The sequence below is a fragment of the Varroa destructor genome, unplaced genomic scaffold, assembly GCF_002443255.2.
Source record: "Varroa destructor unplaced genomic scaffold, Vdes_3.0 BEIS01000002.1, whole genome shotgun sequence".
NCBI lineage: Eukaryota > Metazoa > Arthropoda > Arachnida > Mesostigmata > Varroidae > Varroa > Varroa destructor.
In genome coordinates this window covers 19,732,226-19,754,327 of record NW_019211455.1, presented here as the reverse complement: position 1 = coordinate 19,754,327, position 22,102 = coordinate 19,732,226, and the positions used below count along the sequence as shown (strand labels likewise).

Sequence of the window (22,102 nt, the reverse complement as noted above, 5' to 3'; positions counted from 1 at the left end):
AAATTAAAGGGTGTGCAGATGTGAAGGTCAAGGCGGGGAAGAAAAGCAGCAGATAGCTTTATCTTTGCTGCCGCGGGTGGTGTCCCGGCTTGCTTGTCGCACTGACTATGCCTCGAAGAAGTGAAAGAGATGGCCAAGATAAAAGGGCGGATCCCAGTGAGGGTTGTTGCAACAAACGGCGTTGTTCGGTCAAGTAGCAGTTTTTCGTTAACCGGTAGCTCGACGGAACTTACTGAAAGAAAGAAAAAAGGATTGAAAAACGTGTGCACGGAGAAAAATCATCTGGCACTTCCTTGAGGACGGGGGTCGTCCGGGTTAGCTCCTTCGGCATATATTTACGACCTTTACTGGACCTACTCGGATCGTACGAGCATACATATGCACGAGCACGGACACATTTGGTATGTCAACGAGCTGATGAAGCGGGACTAGAGAGCAGAATGATTTGTCTTACCATTTCAGCAGAAGACGTACGGAGGAAAGAAGAAGAACAAGGATAGTAAAGGTTGCGGAAATATAAAAAGGTCAGGCAGCTTAAGTAGGCCGCTCGCTTTGACTAGTTTCTGCTGTTACATGAAGGATACCTTGTAGTAACGAATATGTAAAAAATCTACTTTGTAAATATACAACTATCTGGTCGCTTTTTTTTGGTTCTCCGTTGTAAGTGATAACAAGTTTTTTCGTAAGCACGAAGCACTTGACAGAAAATCACGTCAGTGTATCTGAATTATTATACTTCAAATAGCAGCTTTGTTTTTACGTCAACGTTTCACGTTGAGATAGTTTTTTTCACTTATCGCTACACATGGTCGTTTGTGCTTCATCCCTTTGAGATCAAGCTCATGCTAACATCATACATTAGGTAGCAAAACACATACAACATCGTTAGGAGGAAACGACCATTATGACTACGCATATGTGAAGTCGATCTCGGTGTCGCATCGTACCATCGAGCGCGTGAGGCAATCTGCTCTGCTCTTAGTAACTTATTTTCGCCTTTTTTATAGCTCGTTCCTTCCCGTTTGCTCCGTTTGCTGGGTCGCTCGATAGATAACATTGATGTGCATGCTGCCTGGCACGTATTTACATCGGATTGGGTGGCATAAGGCACCTAAGTTAGAGATGAAAATCGAAGGAACGAAGTGCCCAAATTAACCTCTCACCACCCGTACACGATGTGCAAATTGTTTATATTTTCTTTACTTTTTTATGAATGAATATGGCGAAGACATATCGATAAAACTTGTAGCTTGTTTGGAGTAAGCGAGTAGTCAAAGAATTTACTTGACACTACACGCTTGTATGGATACGGTACAAATTTGCCGAAATAAGCAAACGTATATATGTTTTTTTAGTGAATAGGATGGTATTGCCACCGTGTCTCGATGCAGAGATTTTCCGTTGGTTACCCTCGGCCAGGAGAGTTTCACAGCTATGTGTGCCTAGATGGCTATAATGTTCATATTTTTACCATTGTAGTATTTACCAGATGCGTGCGCTAGAAACCATTGCTTGCAATCCAGGATAGCTATTAGCTAACCACAGTTCGAATGCAAGCACTGCTTATCGAATTATTTCCGAAAATTAATAAAACAAAAACTGGACGAGATTTTTCAACATATAATTGTTTTTTTTTTTATTATTAGAAGCAAAAAATGTCGTAGGGTCTTGATGAGACAGCCCTTGCATATAGGCGTATCCCTTGCGTATATACAATTTTTGTTTAATAAAAACATCAGTTATTGTCTAAGTCTGAATTTTCTAAGGGAACTTGTGGATAAATGGCGTAGTAGTCGACAGTACATTCTGTCATTATTTCACAATTTCTAAACGACCGCCGGACACGAGCATCGCTATACTAAGCGATAACACCGATACAATCATTATATACACGACTTAAACCCATGAACCATTATTTCCACACATTGACGAGCTTAATTGGTAGCGTATATCACCGACCTTAAAGACACAGCGTGTCTTTCAGCGTGTCACTTGAACGTTTTCGAAGAAACCAATGTAAATTATTAAAAGGTATGTTTTAAAAGGTGTAGTAACACAAAATGTGAGGTTGTGTAAAAACTCTTCGAGAGCTAACTGTGTTATGGAAGCACTAGTATAATTCACGTCTAGATGATGTCAAAAATCGTTTTCGCAAAAAACATGCAAAAAAGTTAAAAACGTTGTGTATCTCTGAACATTCATAGCATCGACCGATACGATCTAATATAATAACGGACATATAGCGCGTACATTTCTTTAGTTACTAAAGTTACTTGATACTGTTTTCGGCCTTTTGCTGCCGTCTATTTTGTAGCTTACTCAAAATAGACTGCGTATAATACAACATTATAAAATGCATCCATTGGGCTACAGCAGTTCTCAGTGACTCCGAAGATGTAAACATACTTGGTAACAGAATAATTCAATACTTAATAATTCAAGTCCAGGCGATGTTAACCTAAAAAGCCTAATAAAAATGGGTAAGGATTTGTTTTCTCGCAAGCAGTCTTCTGTGTGACGTAGCTTGTAAAATTTACCCTGGGTGTTTAGATTTACACATCTCAATAACAAGATTATAATAAGGGTCCGTTTATATTTTCTTCAAAAAAAGAATGTAAAATGAGAATTATTTGGAATCTGTCTACGTGCTTATTCAATAATAATACTACCTTCAATTCGGCTTACCAACCATAAACAGACGACTTCTATATTTTAGTCGACCCTACCAATACACCATTTACCCTACCTTACCTATATTGTTTACCCAATCTTGCATCATGGCTACTCGTTGGGAAAGCAGGCTGGCCGGTAACAGTCAAAGTACATCGAGCGATCCCAGCTGGCATCTAAATTCTACGTAAGCTTTTACGGGTCTACATTGTGCAGTATGTACGAACTGTATATGGGAAGCGAAATTCTATTGTATTCTCCCCTTATTCCGCTTAATTTTTTTTTTGTAAACCTTTAATGGAGTACCTGTCACTAGGTGTGTGGTCTCTTATTATTTAGATTCAGGCTTTTTTTTTTTTAAAATTCTGTTTCTCCTCATTCGTTCAATGCCCTTGTTTCTTTTTCCATGGCTGCCTTCTATCTCTCACTCGGTATTCACACGATTCTTAACGGCTCGAGCGGTACAAAAAGCAATTTTCATACCGGTGCCACATTACGCAGACTGTTACGTTAATCAGCATCTCAAGTAACATAGTATACATTTTTCGTCTCCAGGTATAGTGACAGCCTCGTAGCTGGCAGCAGCAGCAGCAACATGACTCGATCCTCTAGGAACACTTGAACCTTGAACAGGCTGGATAGTACTCGAGTTACGCTACTGATTGTAATGGATCACATCTCTTTGACGCTTGAAGCCCGTTGCTCTATCGGCGAGCTGGGGTTCTAGCGTCCAGGAAGTGGCCTTATGCCTCGGTGAACTCGAGAGGGATAACTGCAGCCGGAAAGTAAAACCTATAATGACACTGTTTATGAGCATCTTTGGATCTATAGTAAAACGCTGGCGTACGTAGCGCAATGTAACGAACTAGTGCAGAGTGACAGGTGAGAGATGATGAAAACCTGGATAGCTTGCCGTTGTTACTGCAGCAGGCGGAATACGACTTTGAGCTCCCAAATACGCACTGGCAAACGTTTGTTGTCTTTGTCTGTGGGTGTATGTATAAATGTGATGTTCGCGTATTTTCGATAACTTTCCTATGCGGATCTTGGAAAGTAAGGAAATTAAACAAATAGGATAGATAAAATTCATGAATGCGCCAACGTAAAAATGTAAGGAGAATGAACCGTTTATATAACGAAAATTCGTATGTATATGCGCAGGTTTTATCATCGCCGATATGAAACACAGGCATAATCCCTCTGGATGGCATTATTTCACCTATGAAAATGAAATATACCGCAAGGAGGTTCAAAACTAAATTAACAAAGCATGTGTGGAATTAAAGTATTTCCTTTAATATTGTACCCTTGGTGGTTTGGAAGGGATTTAGCAATCAGTTGCCTTCCCAATATGCCTAAAAATTAGATGTCAAATCAATCAAATAAAGGTTAGAAATTGATGATCTGAAGCTGTAAAAATTGCTCTACATAATATATACGAGCTGACAAACTCGACTATGAGTGAACAGGCGGGTGGGTAACGTAGAGCAGTCGAAGGATTGACATACATTCCCTTGACCAAAATTCGTAACCCTGTATTGTTTCCATAAGTAAAATGTATATATGCAGCTGTATCAAAAAAAAAAAGATCGTATCCTTTTGAATAACTGAGCCTATTCAAATGCGAAACTTTACATTTTGGTGTAATATCCAAGTGATTCTAGTTTAAAAAGATAGACAGGCATATGTCATCTGTACCATCGATATGTGTAATGGTACACATAATCTTAGGTGTTTTATTTTTACACGCTTCGGATATCCTGGTTAATCCTTCTCGCAGAACTCTAAAGCTAGCCCTACGTTCTGGGAGAATGCACAAATAAAACTGCGTGACAATGAGACATTGCAGTGACGCCCGCATCTGTGTGGCATGATGGCGCGAGCAGTATTACGCCAAATCATGTCAAAGTTCCCCTTTTTTCGTCTCGCTCATTTCTTTACTGGGTCGCTTGCCTGTCGCCGTCACACAAGTACAACAACAAGCAGAACTCGAATATCGAGAAGGAACTAACGCTGGCTTGCAGACGCCGGCTGTTAGCGGAAAAGCAGCACTTCATGAACGAGTAAAAGGAGTTCTTCTAGAATAAAGATTTCTATCAAAACCTCCATTAGTCTGATCCTAGGATTTGCTTGGCCTCCATCAGCCAAGCAGACAAACCGCCTATCGCCGCTGTTGGCTCAGTTTTGTCGCCTTATTTTGAAACTCTTTTCCCCTTTCCTCCCAGACTTTGTCTGTATATTCGTAGCCGGTATGTCCTGACCCCTTTTGGCTGCGGCTTATTTGAGGACGGCATTCTAGGTTAGAGGAAAATAACTGCCTGGGTAACTTTATTTGGAAAGAAAATAGGAACGAACTGCCTATACTTCAAGAAACGACAAGGATTATCTGTCCTGCATTCAGTGGGGTGAAATTGGTATATTGCTGCGGGGTTCGTGAACATTTACAATATTACATGTGTTCTATCGCGCATTTTGAAGAATAAGACAACTCACAGGCGCTCGAAATATATCCCAAACAACACAAAATCATATGGCAAACTATATGCAAAGCATGACCTTACCATAAATAGAAGATCTGTTTATTTTAGGCTCAAGCCTGTAAGTTAGCCCACCAGCGAGAGCATATCACACCTGAAAGAACTTAAGGAAACCCATAACCTCAGCGCAGATTTAATGTAGCCCACATTCTCCTGCCTAGCCAGTGGGGTGGTCTACCTTCAGTGGTCTGTTATCCCTGAAATAGAAAGTTACACACAGGTTATTGTCTACTTAGTAGAAGATTGAAAAGCGCTTTTGTAAGCTTCGGGGTGCTATAGCTATATCGCATGCCTACCTAACCAATATAGCAATCATTAAAGCGGGCAAAGTATGTGGTCGTTATAGACATTGAAAACAGTTCGCTAGCACATCGATAATTTCAGTAACATGTTTCTACTGGTCCGAGAAAACGGCCTGCAAGAACGAAACACCTTGCCTGCTTATCTAAAGTAGAAGGCCACTATTCTGTTTTAGGAGTTCGGATGAGTTACTACCTTGAACATCTTGAAGCATGAATAAAAGAACGACCCGAACGAGCGGAACATTTTTGTTGATATACCATATTAAAAAATATCAATGCGCTGTGCATAACAGACTATTTCTAGCTGACTATAAGAATTCCAGTGCCCTCATATGGCAGAGCGCACCTTCTGAATGCCTGAACCCAAATAACGTTCTCATACAGACAACTGTAATTGTAAAAAATTATTTTCTGCGCTTAAAGTACTATAGAAAACCCATTCTTCACGTTTCTGTATTGAATCAAGCGAAAAAAGAGTATAGTTAACATAGAGATTATCAGATATGAAGATATACGAAGTCTATGGCTTGTGTCGGCCGACCTCAGAAGAGGTCAAATAAAAAGGTGATACCTTGTATTAAAGAAGGGAGCCTTTACCGGTTCATCAACACCCCGCCGCTCTACTTCTCGTCTAATAGTAGTAGCACTAAGGACTAGGCGGTGTTCGTCAAAGTTTGGAAATTAAAGTAATATATTAGCTATGGCTTTTCTAGCACTTCTAGATCCGTTCGAAGTTGTCTCCGTGAACTTTGAACTGGCGAACGGGTGTTTTTGCCAAAAAGATTGAAATATAGAGTGTAAGTGTCTTCTTGTACCGATTAAACGTATTGACCAAATAAAGGAGTATTTCATGTACTAATTGTTATTCAAGTTATAGTCCAGGAAAATAAATTTTACTGAATAAAAAATTCCTTAATAGTTCTATGAATCCCCTTTCAACAGAAGATAAGAATCGGAACGTAGGTAAACTTAATTACATACTATCTTTATACTTGATTAAAAATTCATATCATATTTTTGGTATGATTACCTTTTAAATCAGCAAAGTTTATGTAGACTCTAGCTCAGTTAGTTTATACCATAATCCCATACAAGTCTGCAGTTTTCTAAGGGGACACCTCAAATGCCCCCCTCCAGGCTATAAATCTAATCCAATTTATTATCCCAAGCTGTTATATTATATTTGTTTCTAAGATGTCAGTACGTCAACGGCAGAAACGCTCAGGCTGATACTTCATAAGCATGGATACATTCTCGTAGCCTTAATGGCTGAGTCGTCCAGCGCTTCGAACGCTGCATAGAACTATAAGGTAGAATTGTGACCTTTTAGTGATTCATAATACCGGCTTCTTGCGCTCCACCGATCTGTTTAATATTTTTGAGGTTTACGCAAAACTCTATGTCGTCTTATCAGATATTTCTAAGCCTCTGAAAGGTGCTACGTGCACAATGGATGTGGATACAATAGGAGATATTAATGGAGAACAATATAATTCGTGAAATTATTGCACGTATTAGTAGTAGTGCAAATATTTGCTTTGGTAGTGCAGTATTCAATACTTAACTAATACGTATCTTAGCTTTGCTGCAATTTTTGACTAGGAATTATGGGAAGAAACACTGCACCATTCTAGCACCTTCTACAACCCTTTCAATCTGTAGGGTTTTGTAATAGAAACCTTGACTTTCCCCTATTCGGAACTTTCAGTTGAGTAAAGAAGTGTAAATAAGCCAGTACTCTATAAGAGTGGTAAAATTTAGCCGACTAAGTTGTGTGCAACCGCTACTTTAAGCAAATACGCAATTGTCACCTGCTCACGCGATTGGGGTACTAGAAAGCGTAATCTAAGTTAAACCGTGATTGTGCTACATATGTTTCGGCAGTCATTCGTATTGTAGCATAGCAAGAAGGGGTTTAGGAATTGTTCTATTTACTAGAAGGGGCGGGTCATCCCGTGGCGCTGATCACCAATAGCAGACAATCTCGCAGGAAAAGGAAGACCGCAGCGCGAATAACACACATGTCCGAGTTTATGACGATCGAATCACAGGATCTCACCGAATCACTAGTCTGTCTTAGTACACTTTATCAGGTTTACCCATAATATGCATTCTCCAGCTTTTTCGAACGATCTTGAATCTGGTCGTTAGATTAACTCATATTATGGCTTAGATTATACGACTGAATCAGCAAAATTAAAGGATTGATACACAGACGCTTTCGTGTGGTTCGTATGCAAACATATATGTATAACGCTCACAAACGTTTATATACTTAAAACACCTCACCTAGATGACGAACAAAATCAGTTCGATTAAATATTTACTAGCTTGCATAATGGTAATGCTCAAAGGGCTCCAAGGAAATAATAGCGAGCGTTCTTTCCTAGGAAAGAAAAAGATCAATTTCATAGCATGGCCTAGCTTTGTTTTCACTGTAAACTCCGCAGAAACTGAGTTTGTGGAAGGCTTGAAACAGTAGAGTAGTAGAGCTTGAAACAGCTGATAAAACATCCGGAACATACGAAACGTCTCATCGAGCGAACTCCTGACTGTTAGCGACACTAGTAAATGGTATTGTTCCATCATTTGACTATTCCGTGAGCAGGTCACCTGCGACATGTGTATTTTTTGATATTATGGAATAAAGTGACCTTGTTCAAGGGCTACAGTTACTGTGCTGCCGGATCAGTCGACATCATATACATGTGACTGCTATTTGTAGCACCTTTTACGTGCATCGTGTTCCATACAAATAGCATGTACGTAAACTTTTTATTTATCTTCGTTTTCCTAGTCTAGGCAACTTCCTGAATATATACAAGAGTTTCCTAAGCGAATATATTATGCAGAAAAATTAAGTGTTCTCTTTATTATCGAGTACTTAGTTAAAATATTTCTATTAAAACGTGACAAGGTTAGTAAATCATTTTGTAAAACGCTCCCACATTTTTGGCACCGATTACTGTTTCGCCAGTGCCCAATGCCCTTTATTGAGAATTGGTTGCTGTAAAAGAAAGGCGCTTGAGTTGGCGGGTTCGTGAAATCATTTTTGCATAGGAAAATGCTCCTTCACTAGCGTCTGTCGCTACAACCAGGTTTGCAGAGTTCCAATTCTGTATCTTTTAGATGACCTTGAAGCGTCTAGTTAGATAGCTGCTCGTGTATTCTATTATTTATGCTTACTAATATTTTTCAATTATTCATTTTATGTTTAAATTTCTTTGAAGGTATCTTTCACAACTCGTTTACTTGAAACATACGAAAGGCAACTTTAGGCATCCGAGTAACTCACTATAGGCAGATAGGTACCTGCATTTTCTAACCTAACTTGCTACATTTCTCTATTTGTGCACTATGATGCAAAAAGATTGTGCCTCTTCATGCCAACGAGACGTGTTTCTTGTTTTGAAGACGTTAACTTGTTTTGAAGCAATCTAATTCAAGTTGACGGAGAGCATAGCCGTCAAGTCAATGTCGCTTCGCAACGGCCCAGACCCATGTGCCGCCGCTAGAGCACTACTACGCGACTCACCTTTCTGACCAAGGCGACAGCCCTGGAGGTACGGAGGCAGCGCCATTAGGCCAAACAGCTGGCCTCCCTTCGCTTTCCCGTCCGCTTCTTGATAAGCGTGACAAACACCATTGGGACATAAGCAAGTTTGTCTACGCTACTAGCGCAAACGTTAGTTCCATACGAAAGCTTAAACTAAGCTCCAAGCTGCTCTTGGGCACGGATTGGGGGTTTTCAAGCGCCGCGGGAGTTTTAGGCTGTTTTCCGCCTAATCCCTCGGATCTGCGGAAGTGAGACAGTTTACATGCTCATTGCAGCTGCAGTGGCAGAGTTTGTCTCAAAGTTAAGACTTAAATTTTAAAATCTACTTAGTTTATAGAACATATCTTGTATCAAAGAAATGTCCAGTGCATCCCCTGGATCACCCGGAATAATTTATGTATATAGAAGGAGCTACATTGTTCTTTAAGCCATCATGCGTCTATTGCCTACGACTCAGATGCACTAAGCAGTGAAAATACATGCTGATATTATGATTATACATTACTAAAATTAGATTAGTTAGCTTTATTTATTAATCAAATATTAAAACGTATCAGGACCGCCCACTGCCTTTGATGGCTGAAGTATTCTAACATGGATCGTCGTAAATTGGAGTTGTTGAAAGGAGGCCCTAATGGATCCTGCTGTCCACGAACTAACATACATGCTCCTACTGTATGTCAACACCAAAAGAACAGATGGCCTTGGCACGAATATCAAAATGGGAGAAGCCATAAAATTAATACAAAAATGCGTTCTTCTATATACAAATATAATTTAGGGATGGCAGGCATCGTCAGCTTTGAAGAAAGTCATTTTCTTCCTGGCTGAAGCCAGCTGTAAATTTCATTTTCTGGGCAGCGAAAATAATTGCATGGTCTTCAATTTGAGTGACGTAAGTACCATTACGCAGTTCAACCGCGACGCTGATATGAGACCTTCTTAGGATGTCTATACTCTAGCCCCAGTTGGCTATTACTTATAAGGTAAGAGTTAAAAAAGTGCACTTGAGAAACCTCGTCACTATCCTACCTTGGAAATACCCTTTTTTTTTTTTTATTGAATCGTTACTACACCGCTGACCAGTTCAGTGTGAACTGCTCAGTAAAAGTTTGTGAACTAAGAAGTTTCTAGCGAGGTGGAGCAATCCATCAGCTACCCAACACCTCAAATCTAGTCAGGATTAGACCCGGAGGTGGAGGAGACGATTTTACACACAAGGCTTTTTTTCCTTACAGAGGATGTCAAAACTAGCTTGATATTCTCTCACGAAACAATTGCCTTATCTCTCTTATTCCTTTATTAACTCTGCGTTCCCAGTAATTCGCGAAAAGATCGTTTATCGTTTGAGATTGTTAAACGCGGTATCTAACCAACTTCGTCATACATAGAAATTAGTCGATATTATGTGGTCCAGAAGTTTATTCCACTTAAATTATTCTTAGGATATTCGTTCTCGGGTAATTGCAGGAGAAAGCTAAGGACACCAACACAGAAAAGAGCTGGCGTGTCGTGCGTTGAATGTTATCATCTAGTACGAAGTCAATAGCACCCCATCACGCAGTAAACGCGTGCCCTGAGCTATTTACTTTTTCGCTCTAATTTTTGTTTGTGCAATACTCGAGCCCCGTTACACTTTTTTTTCAGACGGAATTTAAATTTACGATACAATTTCTTCTAGTCCGACCAATCAACACACCTCCGGACGTATGGGGGATCCTCTATAAATATGACTAGATATCTTCTTATACACAGCGTTGGGCAGACACTGGATGTTTCTTTAGAAATAAAACTAGATGTAGCGTCTTGAATTTACTAAAGAAATTAGCATATATCCAATGATTTTTTTATGTTCACTCTGTATTATTGTAAGGACTCCTTAAGGCACCATTCTGACGCCCTAAGGACTAAAATTATGAAGATGGATAGGTATAAATTTGAAGTAAAAGCTTAAACAGAATGCATACACTGACATTGGTTCGAGAAAAATACCAGCGATCAGTTTGCTAAGGAATTCACTGTTGTAATGTATGAACCGAATCAGGATATATAAAATGTCGAGTTAGTTTTCGATGAGAAAAGGAAGATAGGGAGTCGACGCCGACTGTCCCTCGAAAGCTTTCCGCGAAACCATGGCTGAGTGTTCTACTGTCGCAACATCGATCTTGTTATTCCTCAGTATCAGTTTCCTCTAAATGATTCAATAGGGCCGCGTGTACGCACCAAGCGTGTCCGTTTCGTGGTTGCGTCTTTACCATATTATCGATTTTCCCTATAAATAACACTATATGTTGAGATATGGTATTAAGCACTGGATAATTTATGCGCGTTGTAGTCACAAAGGTAAAACAGTATTGTTAAAGATTCACATGGAAATCCGTTTAGATTTAGCAAACCTAATGCGTCTCGCATATTCAATACAGATGTCTTCTTGCGAGAGCTTGGCAGATACTTACACGAGAAAAGAAGAGCATGCAATCTATTCTTGCAGATGAAACTTGAGTTTACTGAATTCGCTCATGCGTAACAATAACTTACATTAACAAACGTGATGCATACATATCCTAAACTTACTTTATTTTTTTTGTCTGTATAGTATGCATGTAATGTTTATAGCCGATAGAGATTAATTTTCTAGCTTGACAAATATATGCTGATGTAGCAGATCCAGTGAGGTATGTACTGAAGTCCCAAATGAGCCTGCCTCTGTCAGGTCAGCTAAAGTCTTCTGGAAGTTCAAGTCCATCAAAATTTTTACGGCGTTCTTCGTGACCAAATTCAGACCCGCATCCTTTCTGTGTGGTTTATAATTTTAAACAAGGATATATTTTTTTTACTGCATAAAAGATATATTCTAAATATGAAAGCATAAAGAAAGTACCCTCACATTTTGGATTTATTTTAATCGAAAATATTTTGGAAAAAAGCTGGACACAAAGGTTGTAATAAATAATTGTGAGTTCGCCCTCAATCACACGGCGATAAGATTTCAAAGAAGCCCATTTGATTGCATTAAAACAAGTCTTGCAAGGGAACGTTTCCAACTGGTCTGTGAGACAGCTAAGTAACCATATGAGCATATCATGCTCCTTCTTTTTTTCACAAATCTTTTATCCTAATCTACGGACGCTAGGATTTGAACCAGTGATCGTCGGTTCATTCGTTGTCTGGGCTTACCATGACAACGCACTCAGAGATAAACTCTAACCACTCAGATGCGCTATTTGCTGTCCCTCAGAATCCACGGCATCGGAGTGGCCCAAGTGCTTAGCCATAAATAACAGGTCTGCCCGGTCCAATTAGTTATCTATATCTGCGACAATGCGTCTGTTTATTGGTAAAACGATCAATCCACGAAACTCTCTGCTAAGTATTCGCCGTCTCCGATTTCGTAAAAAAATTGGGTTAGCAAGGTCTGCCTAGCTGGCTCCGAATTTTATTAAGCTAGAATTATTTAAGAAGAGGGCCGTTCCAACAGCATCCAACAACATGATTCCCAGATCCTTCTACTGAAGATGATTCCTCAGTTTAAGCGAATATTTGAAGCGCATGTTTCTATTCTCCTTGACCCTGTGTGTATAAAGCAAATGATATCAAAATGAATATATTAATCTTATACGAATAAAATATATCTACATGTAGAGAAAAAAAAAAAAAAAGCATATATATGCAGGGCAAAAATCGGCTTCGTTAACAACAGGAATTCGTTCGTTGGTAGAGCTTATGGCGAGGAATTTCAACGTAATTACAATAACTTCAAACGTTATGTTTGTTAACTGTTTCACCGCTAGGTGTCCACAACGTCGTGATATTATCACAACACAACAATTGATCTCATAACCATTTTACTTTGGTCAAAAAATCCAGTTTTATATCGTTCATTATACGATCCGCTTGAAAATGGCTTCTTCGCTTAAAGTACACGAATCAGTGTAAACAACAATGTCTTACTCGATTTTGATAGATAAATCAACGAGTCACAGTACTATTTCGAGATTCTGCTCGCTTCATTTTTAGTCTTTGGCAAAATATCCTTATGAGTCGTAAGCGTTCGCCTATCCGTACATATGACAAAACAATTAAAGACATTTATAGCGGCAGACTATTCTTGACGATAGTCATCCAATTTATGATAATACTACAATCAAGAATGCTCGCATTTGTGTAAACCAGATGGCAAGCTTAATATTTTCTGTTTAGCTTAGACGATCGATGGACGCCAACCACGCCATTGGCCGAAAAACCTGCTTCTAATATAAACCTGAAACACATACAATCTTTATCACGACTAAGTAATTGTGTAGATAGATCAGCGAGATAACGACGTAGTTCGTTTTACCGCATAAATATGTACGTATGCCAATAGTCCAGAATACACTGAGGACCGGTAGTCTATGTCTACCCGGTACTTCATTTTCCACCGCCAGCCGTTTCGTCCGTTTTGAGGAAATCGATCACTTCCGAACATGCGAAATGGGTTTGATTCCGGTAACAAGCTACAAGCCAATTCGGCGATGACCGAGTAGACGACATCCGGCCAGTGGTAGGTCTACACACGGCTGCCCAACAGATTCCAACTTCTGCTGCTCTGTCTCTAGCGCGCAAAATGGGCACGGATCATTTACGGTGAAGTGGACTATTCGCCATGTAAAGAAAGTAACTCTGTATCATTTCTGCTTCCGAAACGAAAGATGCCGAATTAGAACGGCGACGACAGCCAGAACGAGAGGAAGAGTGTAAAATAGAAGGCTTTTGCAGGAAAATCTTCAAACCTGATGTGGCTGGTTGGCCTTCCACTAAAGGACGAACGACTTTAAATGCCTTCCCTTGGGACCACTTCAAGCGGTAATTATCTGAAAGGAATTGGCTAATCTCTTCGAAACACCGTTCCAGCTTTCATTAGAGGGTTCTGCTCACCCGATCCCAGCTCTTCTAGAATCGGAGCCAGCCAGCCAGCCAGCCAGCCAGCCAGCCAGCCAGCTTTCGCGAAACGAAAGTCTTAGGATACGAATTCTATACGAGGAGCACTTAGTTGCCTTCTTATTTCGAGCTAAGCTGATAGACGGCTCAAAATATTATAAACTTTATTTGTATATATGTTCTGCACAACTGGCTATGGAAGTCAGTAACGGGATTCTGATTAATGTGTAAGGAGCCTATGCTAAAATAGATAAGTTAGTCCATAAAGCTATGTTGGGAAGGTTTGCCGAAACCTGCACACATAGTACCAACGAAACGTAATGGGGGTTACACATGTACATGCAGCCCGTCTCTCTCAAAGTCGTTTCTTTTCAAAGTTTCTCAAAGAGTTTGTGGCAGTCCTTGTCTCCTAGTAGTAACAATTTCTAGTGTAAAGTGGATTAAGGCCACCTGAAACGCTGTTTAAACTTGTTACTAGATAACCTGTAAATAAGTTCTATTTGTAATGCATGGTACGGTCCTAGTTTCATATCATTTTCGATACGTTATCAGATTTCGTTTACGTTGAAACTGGCAATAGTCATTCAGTAAGCAATCTAATCTTAAACAATTTATTGCTTGCTTTCCAATGAAAGGAAGTTGCCCCACCGTGATTGGTATTTGGCACTCAAAATCGATCTGCCATAATTTTATAACAAATGTATTATATTATTGTGTGTAGGTATTACATGTTTATCGATGCAATGATTTGCTACGAACAACTTTCGACCCATAATTTAATATTTTCAATTAAAATAACCAGCTTTCTATATAGTGACATATATACGAGTCAGTCAAGTCGATGTATTCAGTAGGATTTTGCTATTCTACTATCGCCCTATATTCTCCGAATATACCCTGTAGAGGGGCCCGTCATAACATTGGTTCTGATCGCTGACTACGAAAAACAAGCCACTTACATCGCCACCTTACATTTATACACATCTAATATGGACAATATTGTCTCTCGTTGCTATAACTGCAGCGTATTATTCACGCTTCTGCACTCCTGTTCCACTTTTGCTTCTCTACCATTTACGTAATGCGTTACGTTAGTCAAACTTACTCAATCATATTTTCTTTATGCCGAAGAACATTCTTCTTCTACGCCGAAGGATTCTCAACAAAGACGCGAATTTCAGTTACTTTGAGTCTACCTTTTCGTCCGCCTTCTCATTAGAAAAGGAGCGGCGTGTCTAAACCGCAGTTGGATACTGTCGACCAAAACGGTCTCAACGAAGTGTTCTTTTTCCAAGCCATGGACTAGGGGCACGCCGCCACCGTTACTGCCTATTTCCCTGCAAGTATTGTTCACTTCATCTTTTTTTTTTCGTCGGAAAACTCACGTAGCGAGGGCTGACGAGGAAAGACGACGGAAGCCTCAACCGACAATAGGGTTCGAGAGAGCGCGAAAGCTATCCGCCTTCATCATGCTGCTGCTGCTGCTGCTGCTGCTGCTGCTGCTCCCAGCTTTACTAATGCCATTGCTGGCGTTCCTGCTTCTTGCTAGCTGGTAGAGTTTTGCTAGCTGGTGCCTCCCGGTTGTGCTACTTTTTACCGAACCGGGAGGAGCTGGGCTGTTGGAGTCTTACAGCCACTTCATTGGGTTAGCCGTCAACAACTCTTTGTCAACAGCTAACACCGTGGTACAGTCTCTACGTTGCTGTGTCTTATCCCCATTCGCCTTTTGCTACCTTTTTTAGTTGCTGTACAACGCTTGTCCGCCTTTCAGCCTTCGCTCTAACCTGGCTCGAGATTTACCATGAGCATCCCAACCCGTCTCTAAACCCCGTCCCTTTCTGCCTCCCTTCTTCGTCTTTCTCGGACCCTTTCCTGGCTCCATCCTTTCTTTTGGATGTCACTGTGTTTCGTCTTGGCCCGTTAGTTCATCCTTCTGACAGTGCAGGTGGCATTACACAGTACAACAACCCTTACCAACATTCCCTATCAAAGCATGAAAAAAAACACAGAAGATACAACGATGGAGTCCGTCAAAATCAGCACAGAGCGTACAGCTGAAAGCAGACCTTCAACTACGCCGATTGACACGTTATTTTGTTCAAGGAATTAAGTTTCAATCATCTTAATATGAGGATACATTTTAAATATTGTTATTTCGAATTACCTACTCTATTGACGCTGTGTATATGTTAAGAACAATCCGATCTGTGCCGTAAATCTTTGCTTGAGCTATTGCTAGTACACGTGTCATTCCAAGAAGTGAGGAAGATGTGAGTCGACGATTGCTCTATACGGCTGCGGTATCGTCATACGAAGATTAACCGCAGATAATCTTCACATGATATCATAGTTGTAATGGTCGGAACGTATGTGAAGACGAATTAAAAATTATTTAAATTTACCGATTTTCACAAAACAGATTCGTACCTGACCAACGGCATACTGTGCATGTACGTTCAGAAGATCAGTTAATAATTGGTAATCTTCGTAAAATCATCGTGTTCTTTCCAGAGACAATACGAGCATCTGCGATCTATAGACGTATTGAAAATTATCCAGCTATTCAATCAAGTGCGATCGATTCAAGCGAGAAACAAACTTTCGAAACGTGTTTTCACTTTCTACAGCTGTTCTCCAGCAGCTTTGATTATCTTTGTAAGAAAAGTTCGGAACAGCCACAGCCTTGATAAGCTCAGTCTACTGTTGGTTCAAGGGAACAGTACACATTGTTTAGCTAACAAAAGTAACGGACTCGAATCTAAACAATCTAGTGGACACGATTTAATTAAGAATAGCAGGCTCTTTCGAATGCGTAGCACAGTCAAAACTAGCTCAGCAGAAAAGGGTAACAAGTTCGATAGTTACCTAAGACTCGGAAGGGAAATCAAGATACTGCAGATCAGCCAGTGGTCGCGCTGGTCAATTGTTTGTCACGCTCGACGACGAACTATAGAGAACCTTCGACGAAAAGAGAGTTTGGCCACTACTAGTACTAAATTATTAACATTTTGTCTATTCAGTGATTCTCGGGATGCGTAATTATCAGCCAGCAAACTTTGGCCTAATCGAAATATAAGTTATACCCATATTACCTTCTCTGATCGGCATTCGTGCTGTGTATTTGTGCGCGCTGGCGTATCCGAAGCGGCAACGTATATTAGTTTACTCACCATGTTATGGCTATACGTTTAGAAATTAAATCTCATAAGATCTGACCGTCGAAATTATGCGACGAGCTCGGATCTTTGCATGAAGAAATGGCTTACATGAAACATCCTTCAGGTAAAACGCAACAAGATAAAGCGTAATTGTTATATGATGGAGCGATGCCTGCTACTGGATAAAGCAGTCACCTGTACCGTACAGAGAGTCATTTAGGCCATTTCCAATCATTTGACGACCTACTGACAGAAAAAGCTCCAAATTGGTGCAAAATGTTCATTCGCGCAGCTCCATTTTTACTTTTCTTAAAAAAAGTAGCACAGGATCACTTTAGTAATAGTAATATTTGTACAAGACGACGTGCTTCGTAATGTCTCAATTCGCCGCCAGGCAAGAACTCTGATAACGCAAAGAAGAAGCCCCCAAATGGACGCAGGAACGTCTGCTGCTGCTCGCGAGTGTATAAGAATCCAAAGGGCTAGCCGCGGATGCGCACGTATATGCCGCGGCAAACGCCTAAAAAAAGTAGGGCTAGAAATGAATGATATGTAAATTATTCAGGACTTATTCTGAAGTGGGGCGAAGGCCAAAGGGTTAGAAAGTGCAGCAACACTGCAAGAGGTTTCGGCCCGCGTTTAGTTTGGCGACGTTGAATTCATCTACCTCTATAGTATTATAGTTGCTGCAGTAGATTTTCGTTTTGAGAGGGGAAAGCCACGCCTCTCAAGCTCCGGCTGAGGTTGTAGGTCTCGAGGTGCCTGCGCCTTAATGGGGCTGGCACTGCTGCGGCGGCGATGGCAGCCACCCCCAATCTCTGGAGGAAGACCAATTCTGTCGACTACATAGTAGCGTACCTGCATAAGCTCGCCCGGGCGAGCGGACAAGGTAACGACAAGAATGACTATGAGACATAAAGGAATAAAAAAGAAGATCACTCTAAATCCTGGAACGACAAAGATCGAAAATCCTTAAGGTCATAGCTCCACCTCCACTCCTTTCAGCCAATCCCACCTAAAGCCTTCTGAATATTTACGCCTAGCTTTTTTTTCTATTCGTCGTTTTAAGGTGTTGTCTATTTTAAATTTATATTTATTCAGTCTACAAGTGTCGTGTATTTACAGGTAGATAAAGTTTCGCTCAGTGTATCCCATGCCCTTGAACGATATATGAGAATCTTAGCAATATTACCTTATTTGAAAAGGAAGCCGATACGAACTAAACAGATTTACGTGTAGACATTGGAAGCCCAGTTTGTGTTAAGCGTCACCGAATAATGTTTGTACGCTAGTAATCTTAGAAAAAAGAAACGGTAACATTTTTTTCATACAATAACCTAGGATTATCAAAGAGTTCTCCGATATAAAGCACGCCACGTCCATAGGTAGAACCCGGTAACAGATGGCTTCGTGGTCATTTTCCAATATTTGTCAGTGTCTCGTTCTCACCTTATTATTCATGGTGATGAATTTTAAAACAATTATTTATCAGTCAACTATTATTAGATGCTTGTTCGTACCTGAAGTTGCTTAGAAAGTCGAACGACTTAAGCCACATAAGGTAACCGTCTTAACCATCTAAGGCAGTGGTTTTTTAATATGTGTTACAGTCTTTGTTGTATTGAAGCCAGCATCGTGAGAGCTTCCCAATAGCCGCGTACGTATGATTCGAGATATTTTGGTATTATTTGAGAAAATAGCCAGATTTACACTCCACGCTACCAGTAACCATTTTTAATTCATAGAAGCAAGCGCAAGCATATCGATTTAATTTTGAAAAATACGCGGGCTAAAGCGATTTCGATTCTGTTTGTCTATGTTTGAGGCTTGGCTATGAGGTGGTCCGTTCTCGTCATTAAGTATTGCGTGCTGTCAGTTGCACGTCCATCCGGCCCTTTAGGATTCTGAAACCGGCCGGCGTTGACCGCTTCCTTCTCACGCATTGCCTTGTACGAACAAGTTCCCCTAACATCAGTCGTATGACTAGCAGCACGTGCCCAAAATGTATGAACATATATGAGCATCACTGTTTGCATAAATCTATTTGGCGCCAACACCGAAGTCGCTTTTCTCACGTTTCGACGCGATTCTCTAATCCCTTTATGGACAGCAGTATAGCTTAACCCATTCGTCTATCATGGCGGTGTATTCTGGACGGGTTTTTTTCTTGATAATAATTTTGCAAATTGTCTCTAAAGTAAACACTGCACGTTTTCTCACCTGTTCTTAAGTCCGTTTCTCCTGTCTTTCAGCTTCAACATATTCATTACAGCTTCAAAACACGTACCTTACGGGGTCTCATATTGAGTCGACAGAGCGCGCGCGTGCGCCATCTATGCTCGTTCCTACTCAAAAAGCCTTCTTCATTACAGTGGCCAGTTCTTCTACGTGAGATCTTCAAGCGTCACCCGATGATATGCGGTCTTCAAGATTCCACTTATTGCTCTTAAAGTTAGTTCACTAATAACAAATTGTTTTTTCGTAAACGGCCTTCTAAGTGAATCTTCGACGGATTTTACGAGCGCTCCCACCTTCGAATAACAAGAACATCGAACACTACTTTTCAGCATTGAATTTCATTCTGTGATGGCAACCCATCGGTTCACGGTCGTAGATAACTTTCTTCTATAAAATGGTGCGTTATTTAAGAGTTGCTTTAATCTTTCGACCTGTTAAATAGCTTCGGGCAAACTAACAAAGAAAAAGTATTCTGAAAATAGAGTAATTCCTTCATTAGAAATTTTCTTTCTGTCGTACACTGAACGATACGCCTACGCGGTATTTTCTTTCATTTCGGACCCCGCAGCGTAAATCTTGGCGGTCCTCTCGTCCTCGTATTTTCTCCTCTCGTTAGGCTTTGTGAAAATAAAAATCAATTGGATTATTTCGATCCTATAACTAAGTGCCCTGCTTTTTCGTTGGGCCTTTAATTGAAACCCTATTCAAACATCGTGTCGGCCACGGTATCGATCGTCGACCGGATACACAACATCGTAATCCTGTGGTCGAGGTACCGCTACGGACAGGTGTGTAAAATAAGATTTTGTCAAAAAACTAAGTCATGTTACTACTGCCCGAGTAGCACTGCGATCGATGGTGGATCAGCTTTACGTTCTTTGGGGGTAGCAGTAGAATTGGCAATAACAGTTTTGCGGCTACAGCCATCGCTGCATTTAGCAGCAGACGTAGTCATTACGCTGTTTAGCCAATGGCGACAGACTTTCGGACGAAGTTGTAAATTTCGCACGAATGTGGCCGCTGAGGGCCAGGGCTCCGTTCGCTTATCGCATTTCATTTCGCTTCATTAGATTCTCGTTCTATTGTCGCTATATTGTTCCATTGTGCCGAGACATGAACCGCTGCGACGGCGGCGGCGGCGGCGGCAGAGAGCCAAGAAGCACATCCCTAAAGGGTCGTTCATTTAAATTACTCTGATCTTTCTAGAACGGGGGAGAATGATGAAACCGAAGAAGGTTATAAAAGTCAGTTTGTCTCAACGGAAATGGAAAAGAACGCCAACGAACGATGAAAAGAGCTCGTTCGAAGCTTTGTGCGTTTAACTACTTTCAATATTTCTCTCTACAAATACAATCGATGCGTAATTTCTGTTACCTATAGGTCCTGGTCAATCAGGGCTACACTACGAGCCGGACCTATCTAACAGCAGTGCTCAGTCCTCACCGAAGCCCACCATGGTCAAAGCGCTTACTATATACATGCAGACGTAACACGTTAAGGAAATATACAATAAATACGAACTGTCCGGTACCTTTCTTACGCTCAAGCCGTAGAAAGAAGCTTGCCAAATAGCTTTTTTACCTTCGATGATGCCGTAAGCTAGTAAATCTAAACAAAGACCCTGCTGAACTCCCTCATTTCTTTTTACATTAACACTGCATTTCTGAATTGCAACAATTCTCAATGTAGGACTAACTGTAAAACGCGTTCCTGTCTTTTTTAAAGTGATGTTACGTTGTGATTTTCAACTGACAATTCCTAAATCTATCAGACCTTGACCTGAGCCTAGAGTCCTAACTGGAGCCGAAGCATTATATGTTCGAGTGCTAACTAACTTCTGGTGCTTAGGATACAGGGAAACAAACCACTAGGCTGGTTTTTTTTAGATTACGAATCTGCCCCTTCATAGCAAACAGAACCCAGCTTCTTATACTAAATTCTATGACTTAACCCTAGTGGAATCCGTAAGGTGTTGCCGTTACGTTACATCTAGCAGGGCTTAGGCTCTATCCAAGCATCCATTACCGACCTCAGCTTTATTAACGCGCATTTCAAGGTTTTTTTTTTTTAGAAAAAGGTTGCTTTCAGTAACCGCAAACGGAACTGTAGAACCCTTTAAAAGTGGGGTCAAACTACTTAGGAAAAGAAAAATAAATAAATAAATAAATAGATAAATGAGGGCATGTTCTTGGAAAAATCATTTGCTGCTAGGGATCCAACTTAAATGAAAGTGTTTGGCTACAATAGGTATATAGAGGGAAAAAAAACTAGAACGTTTCGAATGGGTTTGTTTTTTGGGATTGTCAAATTCGACAGAACCTCACTATTCCTGCAACATTTTAATGAATATTTCAAGTCCACCGAAGTGAGTGTTTCAAGGTTTAACTTGTGAAAAAAAAACACACTTATCGAAATTAGAAGTGGGGTTAGCAGTGTCAAATTTTTTTATGCAAAGTCATGCAATATTTTGTACTGATAGACAGCCATATTAAGAGAAATTATGTATGATTTTATACTATACGAAAGAGCTTTCTTTCCAAATACTTGAGTTATTTAATGGAGTAAAATCATTCTATCTATATAACTTGTTTTTTCGAACGAATAATGATCTTATTAGTCGTCGTAGACCCATTAGGAAATTAACGTTCGGTTCTGCTGGCCGTAATATATTTCAATCGTAAGCACTCATTATTAGGTTTATTGATACAAGTTACATGTTGA

General features: G+C 40.4%; 1 long non-coding RNA gene across 3 annotated transcripts in view; it reads right to left on the bottom strand.

The window, feature by feature from the left end:
* Nucleotides 1-1,632: 1,632 nt before the first annotated feature.
* The window catches only part of LOC147757482 (uncharacterized), a 70,558-nt gene continuing 50,088 nt past the window's right edge, over nucleotides 1,633-22,102 (bottom strand). For all 3 annotated transcript variants that reach the window (XR_015321122.1, XR_015321124.1, XR_015321123.1), the window contains one exon: nucleotides 1,633-5,404. This is a non-coding gene — a long non-coding RNA (uncharacterized LOC147757482). The remainder of the gene's footprint in view (nucleotides 5,405-22,102) is intronic.